General features: G+C 37.7%; 1 long non-coding RNA gene across 1 annotated transcript; it reads left to right on the forward strand.

Annotated features, from left to right (window-relative positions):
- Positions 1-6,362: 6,362 nt before the first annotated feature.
- Positions 6,363-7,537, forward strand: LOC115433604 (uncharacterized). The gene is made up of 2 exons (XR_003937388.1): positions 6,363-6,492; positions 7,174-7,537. It is a non-coding gene; the product is annotated as an uncharacterized LOC115433604 (long non-coding RNA).
- Positions 7,538-9,363: the final 1,826 nt, after the last annotated feature.

A 9,363-nucleotide genomic window follows, 5' to 3' on the forward strand; every position in this document is an offset into this window, starting at 1 on the left:
CCTTAATTCTGTTCCAATCATTGGCAAGATGGAGGTAAACACAGCAATGAAAGAAACACACGAATGTATGTATTTTCTTCGTAAACAACGTAATCATTTGATCGACCGTTACAGACCACATTTCTGCAGTTTGTGTTTGACAGCCGTAAAAAGATGCCCAAAGCCCACGGAACGCAGACGGTTACAGCCGCTGACGGCACGGTGAATACTTTCGGAAACAAAGTTGTCGCATCTGTTTATAGCCGCACACGATGACTGCTGATGATGTAACAGGTCTCGAAGGGTTGTCTCATTTCATAGGGGAATGTTTCAACCCCACACTGTGGCAAGAGCAAGGGCCAAGTGGTAGGGGTAAGGGGGAGGGCCAAGGGGTGAACTGGGATTGAGCCTTAGTGTATCTGTAACAGAACAGAACAGAACAGAACAGAATAGAATAGAATAGAATAGAATAGAATAGAATAGAATAGAATAGAATAACTTTGCTGTGATTGTCTTGTTAACGTGTTCGTTTGTTGGAAGCTCCAAGAATAAGTCCGGATTCTTTTCAGTCTCATTTTTCTAAATTTAATTTTGACTTGATCTGACCACCAACAAAGTACAACTCAGCACTGAGGATCCACACCCCAAGCAGGAAATGGATCCAGACATTCCAATGCACATCACTTTGATAATCCTTGTCAACTGATCTTCAAACTATGGGCTAACCCCTTGTGGGCTAAGTGGGTTGGGTCACAAAAATGGGCAGGTGTTACCTGACTAAACCTATACTGACAGTGTTTTTACATCTTACCTCCTGTGGTTTACAATCCTATGTGAGCATTTGTATTTAAAAGTGCGCCTAAGGTAAAACCTAAGTCCTGTGTTCATAAATCTGTCTGTCTGTTTGTCATGTTGACCAAGATGTGACCCATCCTATCCTAAGAACTTCACCACTCACTAGAGAAACAAAGAAATCAAGTGAAACAAAGAAAATTTTATCTTAAAACCTGAACTACTGACTAATATGTGATTAAACATAAGACTTCAACTATCTAAATTAAAATAATATTTCAGTGTGTACGATGAAATTAGGAGTGCTACTCCAGTCAGTGCAACAATATGAACAAAATAACAATATGTCACAAAATAAGAACAGAGCAAATATAAAATGACAGAGACGAAAGAGTAAAATAAAGAAATATAAAATATAAAATGTTAAGTTGTGTTTTATCTACTGCGCATGCGTGGATTGAAGGAGGGACGTAGTATCTTTTGGGCGGCCATGGCTCAGGAGGTAGAGCGGGTCGTTCAATAACCGAAGGGTTGGTGGTTCAACTCCCGCTCTGTCCTAGTCAGTCCATTGTGTCCTTTGGCAAGACACCTCACCCATGTTACCTCCAGTGTCAGTCACTTTGGTGAATGCATATTAATGTTTGGTGGTCGGAGGGGCCATTTGGCGCGGAATGGCAGCCACGCTTCCGTCAGTCTGCAAATGTAGTTTAACACCACCAGAGTGTGAATGTGAGAGCGAATGGATCAATAATGTGAAGTGCTTTGGGTGCCTTGAAAAGCGCTACAGAAATCTAATCCATTATTATTTTACTGTTGTTATTGAATTAACGTGTGCATTGGTGAGGAGTAAGAGAGGTGTGCAACAGCGGTGTGTCCAGATATTTTTTATCGGTAGGGCCCAAGTGGGGCACTAACTTAGGGTGGGGTGGTATGACACGAGACCATCAGCGCCTGCGCACACACGACACACTCATGTACTCATCCATATATAAACACATCCTCACACAGGTTCTATCCAATACCAGTTTTGCCCACAACCCTCATATCAACTTCAAGTAACTACAGCAAGAAAAAACCAGAGACTAGTCACAACATACAGACTAGTCACATACGACAGTCGCAAGAAAAAACAAGTGTGGTTATTGATTCAATATTGGCACCAGAGGATGGCTGCTTCTGGAAATTACAATACTCCGCCGCCGTTTGACGAAAAGACGTCTTATAAAAGTTGGAAAAAGGAGATTGAAATCTGGAGACGTGTCACTGACGTGGACAGGAGGAAGCAGGCATTAGTGCTTACGTTGTCGCTGACAGGCAGAGCGAGGGAAAGTGCACTGGAGATTTCTGCAGATGACTTGGAAGATGACACTGGAATGGATTTACTCATAGAAAAACTGGACTCAGTGTTTTTAAAAGAAGAAATAGATCAACAGTACGAGGCGTACACGGAGTTTGATTGCTTTACACGTGACAGCGGTGTGTCTATGGTGAATTACATTGTGGAGTTTGAACATCGATACAATAGGATACGTAAGTTCAACATGGAACTACCAGACACAGTGCTGGCCTTCAAACTACTTAATGCAGCTGGACTGAACATAAAAGACAAACAGTTGGTGCTTACAGCCTGTCCCAGTGTCTCTTTTGCCAATATGAAATCAGCCTTGAAAAGAATATTTGGAGATGTTACTTCACCACGACAGGACAGCACTGGGAGTGCCCATTACATGAGTTGTTCAGGCAAAAGGGAAGGTAAGATGAACCTACCGCGCATGTGTAGATTGGAGGAGGGATGCGGTATCCTTAGTGACGTTATGTTTCGCAGATGTTGCTATTGAGTTAATGTTTGTGTCGGTGAGGAGTAAAAGAGAGGTGTCACAATAAAAAACAAGTGTGGTTTTTGACTCAGCATAAAATTTTCCAAAAAGTAAAATACAAATAGAACTAAAAGTAGAATAAAATAAGAAAACTGACACAATATTAACAATATTCACAGTATGTATATCTATGAATGAGTCTATAAAAATAGTGCATGTATGTTTGATAAATATTGCATTGTTGTTGCCAGAACAGAGGACTTATTGCACATATTTCACACTATACAGTGTTATTGCACATTATTGGGAGTGACTGCATGAGGGAAGTGATTGTACTGGAATGTGCTGCAGATAATCACCTGTAAAAACAAACAAAACATTGGGCTTCATGCAAGAAATCATATATAAACAAATATTTTCTTATTTTTGGAGGTAGCCATATGTTTGTGGGATCCATCAATTGTTTCTTATTTTCCTCTGACTCCGGTCAGATACAAATTTTGCAAGTCGTTGAGAAAAATATCACCAGAAAGTATTCAATGTTCAGCACAGGGACACGTTTTGAATTTTAGCATCACAGAAACACAAAATCCAATCTAATTCAGATTATTTTACGTTTTAGATAAATTTCCACGATTTATTATTAAATTTGTGGTTGAAAAATATCTTATTCGCCAATTGAAATGGAATGTCTGACTGGACACCTTTGGAGAAATGATAAAAAAACAAATAAATAATTAAACCAAAGGGCGTCTTTTATTATATTTTATTTTATTGTATTTTACCAGGCAAGACAGATTTTTTTTTTTTTTTTTTAAAAACAGGACAATCAAAATACTAGAATTAGTGAGCATATTAGTAATCTCTGGGGCACAGTGGAAATACATATTTTTACTACAGCTTGTTGCCCTTGTTGATCTGTTTTTGTCACCCATAAATAAATAAATAAATAAATAAATAAATAAAATAGCTATAAAAAATAATATAGCTATAAAACTATAATAATAAAATTTATTTCTACACCTTTTACAACCAGTTACAAGATGCTTTGCAAAATAAAATACAATAAAAAACACAATATAAAAACAGAATTATAAGCAATTAAAAGAGGATAAAATGCACTTGTGATGAAGGTGTTATGATAAGTGTTTTTTTACTGCAGTATTAATACTTCTACAGTAAAGGATCTGGATCTACTCAGTCTTTAAATTGTGTTTTTCAGAGGCGAAGAGTCAACCGGCTGTGGCCGTGAAGCAGAATCCTGCAGCAGGTGGGTCACTACTGTACTGAACAAGGGTTTTATCATTAATTCATCACCAGATACGCTAAAACTATTTGTCTAGTATTATTTTTGAACCTTTCTATTAAAGGTAATATACAGTATGACTTGGACTCTAATTCAGCAGTACCATACTTTGGCCACAGGGTGTCCCCATGTGATCAAACATCAAAATAATATGACCACAGACCACTCATTTAGTTCAGGGTCCACATGGCCTACAGCTTCATCAGATCTCAAACAGGTCAGACCAGGAAAATAACAGAATAATAACCTACAAATTATGTCAACTCCAAACTGTGTAAAAAAAAAAGAAGAAAATTTACATTATTTAAGTGTTTATATCTATAAACTTTCCTTTAAAAAATGTGAATAACCATGAACCGGAAATAAGTGCATTTTTAAACAATAATTTGTCTTGGCCTCTAATTTACACAGGTGCATTTACACATGTACATTATAACTTACAGATCACAGTGGATCTACAAATACACACAATATTTAGTAACAGGCAGAATATTGTTAAAATTGCACTTAGCTACTTCTCTTAAGACAATTCAGGTTGTTCATATTTGTTCATGTTATTCACATTTTTTGGGAAAACACAGTTTGCACTAAAATATGAGAACACAATTAATTTCGTTAAGCTTAAAAAATTTTGAAACCTTCATTTGTGTTTTCAAATCTTGATTTTTTCTTCTTTTTCAAAACTGTATTTTTTGTTTGCCTTTTTTCCCTTTGCTTGCATAATAAAAGTCACAAAATAATCTCCATAATTGTTTAACAGATTCACTGATGCTTAAAAGCTAAAGAATGGTTATTGTTTCATACTTTTGTTTGTTTCTGATTTTAAAGATCAGCAGGAGGCCACGTCCAAAACTGTAAGACCAACATGAACTCACACCAGCTTTAATATTAATGCTGTACTGTGCACAGTGGACTTCACGTTGATTTTCTTCACTTCGTCTTTTGTTTCCAGATGAAACCTGTCTGCGATGCAACTGACGGCAGTGAACCTGATGATGAAATCAAAGCTTTGACTGATGATATGAATAAACTTAAGGTGAGGAAGTTGGTTTGTGTAAGTCAGGGAGTCAAACTCATATTAGTTCAGGTTCCACATTCAGCCCAATTTGAACTCAAGTGGGTCAGACCAGTAAAATAATAGCATAATAACCTATACAGAATGACAACTCCAAATGTTTTCCCCTCTATATATAACATGAAATTATGAAAATATTTACATTTACAAACTATCCAAACAAAAAAGATGTGAATAACCTGAAAAAAAGGAAATTTCGTAAGAAAATTAAGTGCAATTTTAACAATATTATGCCTCAACTTATCATTTATGCATGTACATTATGGATCAGATCTACAAAGGCATAAAACATTTAGTAACAGGCAGAATATTGTTAAAATTACACTTAATTTTCTTTCATGTTCATATAGGTTATATCATATCAGGTTATTCACATTTTTTGTGAAAGGATTGTTTGTTAATGTAAACATTTTTAATAATTTAATGTTACTTTTTCTGCACTAAAACAGAGAAAAATTTGGAGTTGACATTATTTATAGGTATAATGTAATAGACTTGTACCCATTACAATTTTTTGGGCTGATCCTGATTTCTGATCTCATTTTTTTCAAACACAACACACAAGATATTGCAATGTAACTTTCCCATTAGAACATTTATTTTAAAACTAGAAGAAAAGTGTGCAAAAAGGTGCCAGGTTTTCTGTATGAAAACAGGTGCATTGATTGAAACACCTGGTTTGTAGTGAGTCCCGTATCATACCAGCAGTTGAAAATTATATTTGAAGGAAAATTATCATACATGTCCAATTTTTACTCTTACGTGGCTCAGACCACCTGCTTCAGTAACACATGATCATAGACCGTACATATTACATGCAGCAACCCAGTTTGACTTGTAAATAATCTAACAGAACCTTGGAAAAAAGCAAGTGTCTACATATGTGGAGCACAGGATGAACCCCTGCACTGAATGGACCAGAACACCATTTATACATTCACAACATGACCAACATGCTTTGGGCTGAATCAAGGTCCTGCCTCACAAGTACAGAGGCAGGTGAGAAGTTGAATAAAAGTTTCACTCGTATCCCTAATCTGTTCATATGTCATGCATCAACATATTTTTGTCAGCTGTCAGACAGTAGAGAGGCAGGAGGAAATGGAGGAGGAGAGGCTGGAGCAGATGGAGGAGATGGAGGAGGAGAGGCTGGAGCAGATGGAGGAGGAGGAGATGGAGCAGGAGAAGCTGAAGGAGAGGCTGGAGCAGATGGAGGAGGAGAGGCTGGAGCAGATGGAGGAGGAGGAGATGGAGCAGGAGAAGCTGAAGGAGAGGCTGGAGCAGATGGAGGAGGAGAGGCTGGAGTAGATGGAGGAGGAGGAGATGGAGGAGGAGAAGCTGAAGGAGAGGCTGGAGCAGATGGAGGAGGAGAGCCCGGAGCAGATGGAGGAGGAGGAGATGGAGGAGGAGAAGCTGAAGGAGAGGCTGGAGCAGATGGAGGAGGAGAGGCTGGAGTAGATGGAGGAGGAGAAGATGGAGCAGATGAAGGAGGAGAAGCTGAAGGAGAAGCTGGAAATTTACAGGTGAGGTTAATATGTTAGTCATGAGATTCAGCATTGTAACAAATGTTAGTGTGATGATCTGACAGACTGAAATTGTCTTGTTTAAGTACAATTAAAAGTGTGAAAGTTTTTCTATGACATCTATGATATTTCACTATGACTCAATTTGAGAACCAGTGAAATTAAACAAAAAAACCAAAACAAATTGAGAAACATCTGTGACAATGAAACCTATTCTTCAAAATGTCTGACTTTATTTTATTAATTAATTTATTTACTTCGGATATCCGTTAGTTATTAATAACCATTATTCCATCCACAAAAAAAGCCAAGACATTCATGCATTATTCACAAAGACTGACATTAAAAATTATAAGTGTAATATTTAGTTCATACACCAGTTAAAACCACAAACAAAACCAGACATTCACACATTTCATTATTGACAATAACCTATAATAGATAAACTGATGTTAGAATGGACTATGAAGTTGATGCACAATTTAATATCACATCAAAACAAACCTAAAACCAACTTCATTAAAATAAGTACTTGACTTTACCAAGTTCAATCAGTATTCCAATATCTCGTACAATATTTACGGGTTACAGGTTATCAAGTATTTCTGATTTAATAATGGTGTATGTAACTTTTCACATCTCATTGTTAGTGTGACTGAATGTCTTTGTGTCTGTATCCAGGCCCAGAATGCAAATGACAAGCACACTGTGAGGATTGTAGGAATCCACAAAGTCCTACAGACAATAGTTCACCTGCACGTTAGGGTCAACGGGGAGATTAAGCTATTAAGCATCACACCTGCCCGACTGGCGAAGGCATTCGGCATCAGACGGAAGGACGTCTCAAAGGACAGACTGTTGAAGGAGATACCAGCGAAGGCAGCGGTGGAGATCAAAGAAAACAAAGAAATAATTAACATCATAAAAATGTAAAATAAATAAATAAATAAATCTCACTGCTTCATTTGAAACTAGATGCTAAAACTATTTGTCTATTATTATTTTTGTAACTTTTTTTTGAAGGTAATAAAGAGAATGACTTGGACTTTTTGATTCAGCAGTGCCACAGTTTGGCCACAAGGGGTCAGCATGTCAACAAACATCAAAATAATATGACCTCAATTACTTCCCCCATCGGTCAGGGCTGTTTCCAGGCATTTTGGCGCCTTAGGCGAGATATGCATTTTATGTATTATAGAAGATAACATCAAATATCTAGTTGTGATATTACAAAAAAAAAAACAAGAGGTTGCACTAAAGTTATACATTCTCAACAATATTTTAACAATAATTATTATTTCAGTATTATTTGTCCCTACTGGTAATCAAATTTCAGCAGCACAATAACTGATGTGTTATGTAAGAGGAGATGCACAAAGCAGCCAGCAGTTTTACATTTTATAACAGCTCTGGCTCTGCAGTAAACCAGATAGAAACATGTATCAAATCAAATCAAATTTTATTTATATAGCACCAAATCATAATAAAAGTTATCTCATGACACTTTACATATAGAGTTGGTCAAAACCAGACTCTAAGCCAATTTACAGAAACCCAACAGAATCCTCCAGGAGCAAACACTTGTGACTATATACACAAGACAGAAACATATATAAACCAGATCGAAACATATATAAACCAGCTCAACAGCAGTAAACCAGATCAAAACATATATAAACCAGATAGAAGCATATATAAACCAGCTCAAGGTTCAAGGTGACTTTATTTGTACCCATGGGTAGATTTGTTTTGCAGCAAGCTTTTGCTCACTGCCGGTCGCTGCGTGCGTATGCGCCCAACACAAATCCTTCGAAAGAATTACAGCAGCGACAATGCAAGCACAAACTGCAGTAAACCAGATAGAAACATATATAAACCGGATAGAAGCATATATAAACCAGATAGAAGCATATATAAACCAGATAGAAGCATATATAAACCAGCTCAACCGCAGTAAACCAAATAGAAACATATATAAACCAGATTGAAACATATATAAACCAGCTCAACAGCAGTAAACCAGACTGAAACATACTGTGATACCCTGTGTTAAGCATGTTAAGAGTGTTTTTGTGTTTCTGCATTATGTGCAGGCCCGGACTGGCTAATCGGGAGGACTGGGACAATTCCCGGTGGGCCGGTATAATATTTGGGCCGCGAGGGCCGGAGTTCACTGTAAATATATATTTCATATTTTATTTATCTTTTTTTTTTTTGGGGGGGGTGGGGGGGTGTTCAGTCATAGCACTGAGTTGATCACATAAGCTGCTGCCGCTGTTCTTGGGCTGCCACCCCTCTACTAGCAAGCTGTTTTTTTTTTCCTTCGTCTTTTTTGCAGACGCACCGTGACCTGACGTAATCTGTCCTTACATACGGTTAGTAGCTCTATACTGTAGCTGTGGAGCATATACGATCTGTGCTCTGTAGGCTGTGGATGGTCAGCTGTGCTTGCTGTTTGAAACATGGAGAATAGAAAGAGCAAGGGTGGCGCGGAGAAGGCAAGAATTAAAAAGAGGAACGCTCTTGAAGCAAACGCAGCCAAATGTGCCAAAATTGGCAACTTTTTCACAAAAACATCCTCCTGGTTGGAAACAACTAATGAGGATAATGAACCGGGTAAACCACCTTTCAAGTTAGTTAATTATCGAGTCAGTGAATTGTGTGGCAATGTGGCGTGTAACATAACGTTATGCAATTTAAATAATAGTATGATGTGACGCCACATAACTGGGAAACTTTGTCTTGTAGCTCCTCAGAGTCAGAAAGCAGATCCAGCAGCAGACACCAGCCATGAGCCCACAAGACCAGAGTGGGCAGGTAGGACTGCTCAGAGAGTGAATATTATTAGAAGAAATAGGCTCCAATGAAGAG

Source organism: Sphaeramia orbicularis, chromosome 14 (genome assembly GCF_902148855.1).
Source record: "Sphaeramia orbicularis chromosome 14, fSphaOr1.1, whole genome shotgun sequence".
Taxonomy (NCBI): domain Eukaryota; kingdom Metazoa; phylum Chordata; class Actinopteri; order Kurtiformes; family Apogonidae; genus Sphaeramia; species Sphaeramia orbicularis.